The 10,260-nt window shown below is 39.1% G+C and overlaps 1 pseudogene; it reads left to right on the forward strand.

Moving 5' to 3' along the window:
* Positions 1–9,800, forward strand: part of LOC103236699 (uncharacterized) — a 33,797-nt pseudogene extending 23,997 nt beyond the window's left edge.
* The last annotated feature ends 460 nt before the right edge of the window (positions 9,801–10,260 follow it).

Below are 10,260 nucleotides of genomic sequence, written 5' to 3' on the forward strand. Positions count from 1 at the left end.
ATAAAATTCTACCTCATCATCAATGTACTATTTTCATTATTAGAACAGATATCAAAACTTCAGAGACCAAAATTTATTCTGGGATAATGTATTCATTTTTTTAAATCTTGTGAATTCTTCATCTAGAGTAAACTAAAAGATGAACAATGAATCATGTGTGGCTTGGTATGACTCAAACTTCTGAAGAATAGACCTGTTAATTGTCACATATTCTTTCCTAGGAAAGAATTTTTGTGACCCAAACTGCTTTCAAAAAATCCACCAAATTCTACTAACACTAAGGTTTCAGATGGGAAATTTAGAGCTAGAAACGGTACATAGAGATAATATAATCCAACATTTTTGTAAGACAGATGGGAATATTTAAAAAATTCAATAAAAAATATTTAAAAAATATTTGTAATTGTAAGAATATTATTTGCTACATCCATGTAGATGATTACTATATATGTTTTACAAAATAATTTTTAAATATTTGCTTTCGATGTCTTCTTTTTAGGCAAAAAAAAAAGGCTATATTGCTAAAAATAAGAATAAACTATGAATTGTATATATCCATATGTTTCATTGCTTGATATGACTGTTTCATGAGATTCTATCTGGCTCAACCTGACACACATTTAACTACAGCGGGCTTAAGAAAAGATACTAATGTTTATGAATCTGTATGGCTTGGAAAGAGGAGAAAATGCTTAGGGTGGCACAAATATTTGGAAAAGCAAGAGGAAAAATATAAAATTGAATAATACAATTTTGTGGCAACATGAAGTGCAAGCAAAACCTGCTATGTCAGTTATTAGAAATCAAAGGGAGAAAAATACTCTCCATTCGGTAACAATAGGAAATTAAAAACAGATTTTTTTTTCACGGACTTGAGGAAGCAGGTTAGATTTGCCTAATTTGCTTCTCCCCAACTTTCCATTAAAATACCTATGAATATCATTCTTTTTAAAACTGGTAATAGTTCTGTAAACTCAGAAGACTTTATGCCAAATTTGGGGTGGAATTTTCACTAAAGATCAAGGGAGATGGATAGACTATTTAGCAATTTCTTCCACATCCTGAGCCATACTGACAGTCCTGAAGAAGACGGAAACATACTTCAACTCATCATCTACTTGGTAAATCAATTAATTTCACTTATCTTCAAACTGTAGGCACTGAACACTTGCAGGTTCCTCAAACACGTAAAAATAGGTATCTAATATCCTCCACCACAATTCAGACCACAAGTGAGGGAGTGGGCCCAAAAGTTGGACATAAAAATACATATACTTGGGGTGAAATGTATTCATACACTTCAATATATAATTGATGTAAGCAGGCAATTGCATTTTTAAATTATCAATGTGATTTCCTCATTCTTTTTTGAGACACATGATTTTCACTTAGTCTTCCCTAAGTAATTACTTGCCAGGGTTACAAAATAAATGCAAAAAGAACTGGACAGGTCATGGTGGTGCATGCCTATAATCCCAGCACTTTGGGAGGCCTAGCTGGGCAGATTGTTTGACCCCAGGAATTTGAGATCAGCCTGGCCAACATGGCAAAACCCTATCTCTAAGACAAAACAAAAATTAGCCAGGCATGGTGGTGCATATGCCTGCAGTCCAAGCTACTTTGGGGAGGGGAACAGCGAGGGGCTGAGGTGAGAGGATCACTTGACCCCAAGAAGTCCAGGCTACAGTGAGCCATGATGGAGCCGCTGCACTACAGTCTGGGCAACAAACCGAGACCCCATCTCAAAATAAAAAAGAAGAAGAAGAAGAAAAAGAAGAACCGGGGTATCATCAACAGTTGCATCCAAATATAAGATTTTGTAGCAAGACAATGAACAGTCATGTAAGTCAGTTTAGACCATAAAGTTTTACATTAGTAAAAGGAAAGTTCTCCTAGGCCCTGGGAAAAACAGGAGCTAGAATAGCCAGAAGAGCAAGATTATATTGTAAGTATTTGTAAATAATTGTAATACAGTTATTAAATTGAATGCAAAAGCCAAAAAAATCTTGATATGAAATTGACATATTTCTTTTAAAAATAAATATTATACTAACTCCATAAGCCCTGTTACATGACAAAGACTGAATTGTTGCGGGGGAGGGAGTGGGGAATTGGAATTGAAGTAAAGTTCTGCTTTCCCAAGCTCCTTTGACCACATCCCACAAGTGTTAATAGGAAGTAGAGTGAGTTTAAATTTTAGTCACAAACTCAAATGCAGCATATCTTTGTCTCTTTTCTGTTGCTTATAATAGAATAACTGAAACGGAGTAATTTTCAAAGAAAATATATATTTTTTCAAAGAAAATATAGAAAATTATACATTGAAAATTAAGCTTCCAACACGTGAAATCTGGAGAACATTCAAGCCCTAGCATTCCACCCCAACCCCCCAAAATTCATTTCTTTTTCACATGCAAAATACACTCACTCCATCCTTATAGCCCCAAAATTCTAACTTGGTCCAGCACCAACTCAAAAGCCCAAAGCCTACAGTCTACACAATGGTAGTATAGGATTAAGGCAAACATTCCCATTCCAAAAGGAAGAAATAGGCAAAGAGAAAAGAATAACAGGCCCCAAGCAAATCCAAAACCTAGCGGGACAGATATTGCATCTTAGAGCTGGAGAATAATCTTTTTTGAGTTCACACACTGCCTCCTGGACACACTGGAGCAGGGGCTGGGCCCTCAAGGCCTCAGACAGCTGCACTCCTATGGCTTTGCTGGGTGCAGCCCACATGGTTGCTCCTTTGGGTTGGAGTCCAGTGCCTGAAGCTTTCCTAAGTAGATGTTGCATACTGCTGGTTACTTCACAGTTCTGAGGTCATGGTGGCAGTCTTGCTCCCAGGGCTCCACTAGGCTTTATCCTAGTGAGGACTCTGCAGTGGCCATGGCTCCACTAGGCATTGCCCTGGTGGGGACTCCCTGCAGTGCCTCAACCCCACATTTCAGCTGCGCATTACTCTACTGGGGTCTCTCTGTGGTGGTTCCAGCCCCTGTGATAAGTCTCTGCTTAGGTACCCAGGATTTCCATAACATTCTCTGAAATCTGGGTAGAAGCTGCCAAACATTTATAGCTCTTGCTCTCTGCGAGCCTGCAGAATTAGTACCACGTGGACTCCGCCAAGGTTTATACCTTCCGCAGCTGCAGTTCAGCTGTGCCTGGTGTGGGGTGCAGAGTCACAGGCAAGGAGCCTGCTGCAAACCTGCAGGGAGCCTCCCTGGACCTGTATCCCAGTACTACTCTGCCCTCCCAGGCTTGCAGGCCTGCGATGAGAGGGGTAGCCCTAAAGATCTCTGAAATGCCTTCTGGGTCTTTCTTCTATTCTTTTGATGATATCTGTTTTCTGTACCAATCTCCTTAGCAGATGGTCTCTCTTGGCCATACTCTTGGATTCCTCTCCTGAAAATGCTATTTCACATAGCCAAGCTGATAAATTTCCAAATATTTCTACTATTTCCCTTTTCTCTAGAAGTTTACCATTAGCAGTTAGAAGTAACCACACAGCAGCCTGAACACTTTGCTGCTTAGAAATTTCTTCCATGGGATATTCTATTCTATTACTCTTAAGTTCAGCTTTTCACAAAGCTCTAGGGTGTGGCCACACAGCTGTGTTCTTTGCTATGGTGTAGCAAGTGCGCCCTGTGCTCCAGTTCCCAACACCTTATTCCTCATTTCCTTCTGAGGTCTCATCAGCATGGCCTTTGCTGTCAACATTTCTATCAACATTCTGGTCATGACCACTTCGCCAACCTCTAAGGACTTCCAAACTTTCCCTAGTCTTCTTATCCTCTAAGGCTTCACCAGAATCTAGGCTTTTTCTAGCCTATTTTTCCAAATTCTTCCAGCCCCTGTCCATTACCCAGTTCCCAAGCAGCTTCCACACTTTCAGGTATTTGTTATCAGCAACACCTCACTTTTCACTACCAATTTTCTGTTTTAGTCCATTTTCTGTTGCTTATAGAATACCTAGAATGAGTAATTTATAAATAAAACAAATGCATTTTGTACACTGATGGAGGCTGAAATGTCTCAGGGTGAGGGACCAAATCTGGTGAGAGCCTTTGCGCCGGTGGGGACTCTGAAAGATTCCCGAATTGGGGCCACAGGGCATCACATGGTGAGGAGACTGGTTGTGCTAGCTCAGGTCTCTCTTTTCTTGTATAGGCACCATTAATCCATTAACCCTTTAATCTGTTGTTCCATTAATGGATTGATTCATTCCTGAAGGCAGAGCACTCATGATCCCATCACCTCTTAAAGGCCTCATCTTTTAATACTGCCACATTGGGTATTAAGTTTACAAAACATCAAATTTGGAGGATACATTCAATCATAACACAGCAGAAATACAGCCTAGTTTATTTTTCTACAAGTCAATTTAATATCTGTTTCAAGTCCCGATTCCACCAGGAGTGGAATTTGGGGCTCAATTCTTCTCCTCTTTAATTAAGGTTGTTTACATAGTGCCAAGGAATGAAGCAGGTCTGCTCTTCAATGTCGGCCATCTACATAGGCATCTGCCAAGACATCCATCATCTCGTCTGGTTTTCAGGGCTTGATCATCATCAGTCCAAACAAGGTGACATTGAGATGTCACACCACCCAAAGGCACAGGCACTCTGGGGCCCTTCAAATGATAAGTTATCATTTGAATCCCTAGATCTAGCCTTTGCTTAAGTTTATGTTTTGGAAATCCCTGTTATATTAATAATTCTTATTGGTACTATCTTTCTTGCTTCATCTTGTAGTTTTGCTTGTCTCCTCTTTTCTCAGGCAGTCTCTATGTACAACAAGATCAGCTTCTTGGAAATCTAGCCTTGTATGTTCCTTGCATATTGTAATCACAGAAATAGAGAAACAATCTTTCTTCCAACACACAAATCAAGACAAGATAAAGGACTCTGATTTCCCGTTTTGGTAAATTGCCCACCTCTGGCCAATTCTTGAGTCAGAAAGATAAGACACTCTGATTGGTCAGCTCAGGCTATGTGCTATCTCAGGTTAAGTTTCACAGACTCACATCTTAAGACTCACTCAAAAGATTCCATTGAGAGTGATTTCTTAAGTATATGCTTCTGAGAGAAAACAGTAAGGGAGTGGGGAAAGCTAGAGAAGGGGAAAAAAGCCTTGCAATTTCCAAAACCTGATATGAGAGCTGTGGATCATAAATTATACCTCCTAGCATGTCATCCTGGGGCAAAGAAGCCCTGGGTGTGGAGAGATTGGAAGGCCATAAAATTTCCAGGCACTTTCAGCTTTACATGTAGACAAGGCAGACCCAGTGCCCAAGGCCCAGCCTCCAAAGGGCTCAGGTGCAAAGCCTTACTGGCAAAGCACACAAAAGCTGGGAATGGGCTTACAAAACTGGCAAAAAGGAATCCCAAAGAATCGAAGTGGAGTATCCAGTGTCCACTACATTTGCTCAGTGCCTTTGGTGGGGAAGATACAGTCACTTGATTAATGCCACCAAAACATTCTCAGGGTTAGAAGAAGGGCAGTTCTCAATGGAAAGAATATGAAGCCAAAAACCTAAGTGACCACTTGTATCATTCAAAGTCTGCGGTAAGGCTGTTAGATTTTTCTGGGGCTATAGTATTTCTGCACATTTCCTTTTCTCCTGATAATTTTTGACTGTAGGTGTTGATGTTAGTCAATGCATAAAGTTTTATAACTGTTATAACTTCATTGTGCAATGTAGTGTTCATGATAAAAATAACCCTGCTTTTAACCATTTAGTGTTTTGACCCTTGAGATCTATGTTGTCTGAAATCATTAATTACATCTATTTTTAAACGTTGCCTTATAAATCTTTGTCCACCCTCTTTTAAAAAAATATGTTTGTTTTATGGAAGATATCACAACCAATCCCAAAGAAACATGGAAGTGTATTCAAGTCTTCTATGAACACCTTTACATGTATAATCTAGAAAACCTAAAAGAGATGGACAAATTTCTGGAAATTTATCCTAAATTAAATCAGGAAGATATAGAAACTCTGAACAGACCAATAACAAAAGGTAAGATTGAAATGGTTAAAAAATAAAAATAGTCCAGGACCAGAAGGATTCACAGCTGAATTCTATCAGGCATTTAAAGAAGAATTGGTACCAATCCTATTGACACTATTCCAAAAGACAGAGAAAGAGGAAATCTTCTCTAAATCATTCTATGAAGTCAGCATCACCCTTATACCAGAACCAGGAAGGGACACAACAACAACAAAAAGAAAACTATAAACCAATATCTCTGATGAACATAGATGCAGAAGTCCTCAACAAAATACTAGTGAACCAAATCCAAGAGCGTATCAAAAAGATAATCCACCATGATCAACTGGGTTTCAGACCAGGGATGCTTTAATATATGCAAGTCAATAAATGTGATACACCAGACAAACAGAATTAAAAACAAAAATCACATGATCATCTCAAGATATACAGAAAAAGCATTTGACAAAATCCAGCATCCTTTTATGATGAAAACCCTCAGCAAAATTGGCACAGAAGAGACATACCTTAAGGTAATAAAAGCCACCTATGACAAACCCACTGCCAACATTATACTGAGTGGGGAAAAGTTTAAAATATTCCCCCTGAGAACTGGAACAAGACAAGGATGCCGACTTTCACCACTTCTAGTTAACATAGCACTGGAGGTCCTAGCCAGAGCAATCAGACAAGAGAAAGAAATAAAGGGCATCCAAATCAGTAAAGAGGAAGTCAAATTGTCTCTGTTTGCTGATGATATGATCGTATATCTCGAAAGCCCTAAAGACATATCCAAAAAGCTCCTAGAACTAGTAAATGAATTCAGCAAAGTTTCAAGGTACAAAATTAATGTACACAAATCAGTAGCTCTGCTATCCACCAACAGTGACCAAGCTGAGAATCAAATCAAGAACTCAAATCATTTCACAATAGTTGCAAAAATAAAATAAAATACTTAGGAATATACCTAACCAAGAATGTGAAAGACCTCTACAAGCAAAACTACAAAATACTCCTGAAAGAAACCATAGATGACACAAACAAATGGAAACACATCTCATGCTCATAAACGGGTAGAATCAATATTGTGAAAAATAACCATACTGCCAAAAGCAGTCTAGAGATTCAGTGCAATTCCCATAAAAACGCCACCATTAGCTGGGAGCAGTGGCTCATGCCTGTAATCCCAGCACTTTGGGAGACTGAGGTGGGTGGATCACCTGAGGTCAGGAGTTTGAGACCAGCCTGGCCAACATAGTAAAACTCCGTCTCTACTAAAAATACAAAAAAATAAGCCGGATGTGGTGGCAGGCACCTGTATTCCCAGCTACTAGGGAGGCTGAGGCAGGAGAATCTCTTAAACCCAGGAAGCAGAGGTTGCAGTGAGCTGACATTGTGCCATTGCACTCCAGCCTGGACAACAAGAACAAAATACCATCTCAAAAAAAAAAAAAAAAAAAAAGCCATCATTCTTCACAGAGTTAGAAAAAACAATCCTCAGATTCATATGGAACCAAAAAAGAGCCCACATAGCCAAAGCAAGACTAAGCAAAAAGAACAAATCTGGAGGCATCACATTACCTGACTTCTAACTATATTCTAAGGCCATAGTCACCAAAACAGCATGGTACTGATATAAAAATAGGCACCTAGACCAATGGAACAGAATAGAGAACCCAGAAACAGAGCCAAATACTTACAGTCAATTGATTTTCAGCAAAGCAAACAAAAACATAAAATGGGGAAAGGACACCCTATTCAACAGATGGTCCTGGGATAATTGGCAAGCCCCATGTAGAAGACTAAATCTGGATCCTCATCTGTCACCCTATACAAAAATCAACTCAAGATGGATCAAAGGCTTAAATATAAGACCTGAAACCATAAAAATTCTAGAAGATAACATCAGAAAAACTCTTCCAGATATTGGCTTAGGCAAAGACTTCACGATCAAGAACCCAAAAGCAAATGCAACAAAAACGAAGACAAATAGATGATACTTAATTAAACTAAAAAGCTTCTGCACAGCAAAGAAACCCACAGAGTGGGAGAAAGTCCTCATCTATCCATTTGACAAAGAACTACTATCCAGAATCTACAAAGAACTCAAACAAATCAGCAAGAAAAGATGAATAATCCCATCAAAAAGTGGGCTAAGGACATGAATAGACAATTCTCAAAAGATAATATACAAATGGCCAACAAGCATATGGAAAGTGCTCAGCATCACTAATTATCAGAAAAATTCAAGTCAAAACCACAATATTATACAACTTCACTCCTGCAAGAATGGCCATAATAAAAAAAATAGATGTTGGCGTGGATGTGGTGAAAAGGGAAGACTTTTACACTGTTGATGGGAATGTAAACTGGTACAACCACTATGGAAAACAGTGTGGAGATGCCCTAAAGAACCAAAAGTAGATCTACCATTTGATCCAGAAATCCCACTACTAGGTATTTACCCAGAGGAAAATAAGTCATTATACAAACAAGAAACTTGCACACACGTTTATAGCAGCACAATTTGCAATTGCAAAAATGTGGAACCAGCCCAAATGCCCATCAATCAATGAGTGGATAAAGAAAATGAAATATATGAGTTCTGGCTAGGAGGCTTCTCGTTCCATTCAAATTGTTACAAAGTTCAGCTAGACAAGACCTTCCTGTGAAGTTTTACCCCCTACTCGTCTGGCCACCCTCCTGATGGATGCCTGTGGTGCCAGGCAGGAATGGGCTACTTGGGGATCCAGTGAGCTCCCAGTGCCTTTCTGCCACTTCCTCTACTTCTGTATTTCGCTCAGCTCAGCTCTCTAACTTGACTCAGCTCCAGCTTTTCTTAGTGCCTGAAGCATCTGCAAGTGAAAATCCAGAAGAAGACAGACAGAAACTGAACTCTCGACAACACATTCACTGAAGAAAGTGACCTTTGAAGATGTAGCTATTGACTTCACCCAGAAGAGTGGAGCTTTCTCTTGATGGACACATCCAATAGAAAGCTGTACAGAGATGTGATGCTGGAAAACATTAGTTACCTGGTGTCCCTCAGGTATCAGATAAGCAAATCCTATATAATTTTGCAGCTGGAACATGGAAAAGAGCTGTGGAGGGAAGGAAGAGAATTTCTTCAAGACCAGAGTCCATACAGGGAAAGTGCCCTTAGGAAAAAACATATGGTATCCATGCATCCTATCATCAGAAAAGACACTTCCACCAGTTTAACAATGGAGAAATCTCTCATTCCAGAGGATCTCTTTGAACATAATTATTTGGGAGAAGATTGTACTCACAGTTCCACAATGACTCAATGTTTGTTAACTCATAGTGGAAAGAAACCCTACATCAGCAAACAGTGTGGAAAATCCTTTAGTAATCAGTTGTCCCCAACAACATAAATTCATAAATTCATACTAAAGGTAAATCATATTGATGTAATTTATGTGAAAAGGCTTATACTAACTGCTTTCACCTTAGACAGCACAAGCTGACTCACACTGGAGAGAGACCACATGATGTCATCTATGTGGAAAAGCCTTCACTCAGTGTTCTCACCTTAGAAGACACGAGAAAACTCACATGGGAGGGAGACCATATAGTGTATCAATGTCGGAAAGCCTTTATTCAATCCTTAAACCTTCAAAGATATGAGAGAACTCACCTTGGCAAGAGATGTTATGAATGTGATAAAGGTGGGAAAACCTTTAGTCAAAGCTCTGGCTTTTGTGAGCGCAAAAGAATTCACACTGGAGAGACGCTACATGCATGTCTTCTATGTGGAAAGCTTTCAGTCTATCTTCTGACCTTAGATGACATGAGAGAACATGCACTGGAGAAAAGCCATATGAATGCCATTTATGTGGGAAAGACTTCAGTCAATGTACTAATCTTAAATAGCATGAGAAAATTCACCCTGGAGAGAAAATTATAAATGTCTCCAGAACGTATTCTGACTTTAGATGACATGGTGTTAGGAATGATGAATGTAAGGAAAGTGGAAGAGACTTCAGCTATAGTTTTAACATCTAAATATTCCAAAGGACTCAAATCTTGAGGAAATACTGTAATCAACATGGAATATACTTCAGTTACCTTTATTCTTCAGTCCACATCAATGAATGGAAAAGAAATTGCACGACATGTATGTAGCAAAGACTTGTTAGTGATCTGATCATAAATGACATGAGAGAGCTGAAACTGTCAACATAATAAACTAAAAGTCTTAAGCAATGACTGACTTAAAACATATGGGACTTTCAGGTAGAGAATCTCT

Source organism: Chlorocebus sabaeus, chromosome 7, assembly GCF_047675955.1.
Source record: "Chlorocebus sabaeus isolate Y175 chromosome 7, mChlSab1.0.hap1, whole genome shotgun sequence".
Classification (NCBI taxonomy): Eukaryota; Metazoa; Chordata; class Mammalia; order Primates; family Cercopithecidae; genus Chlorocebus; species Chlorocebus sabaeus.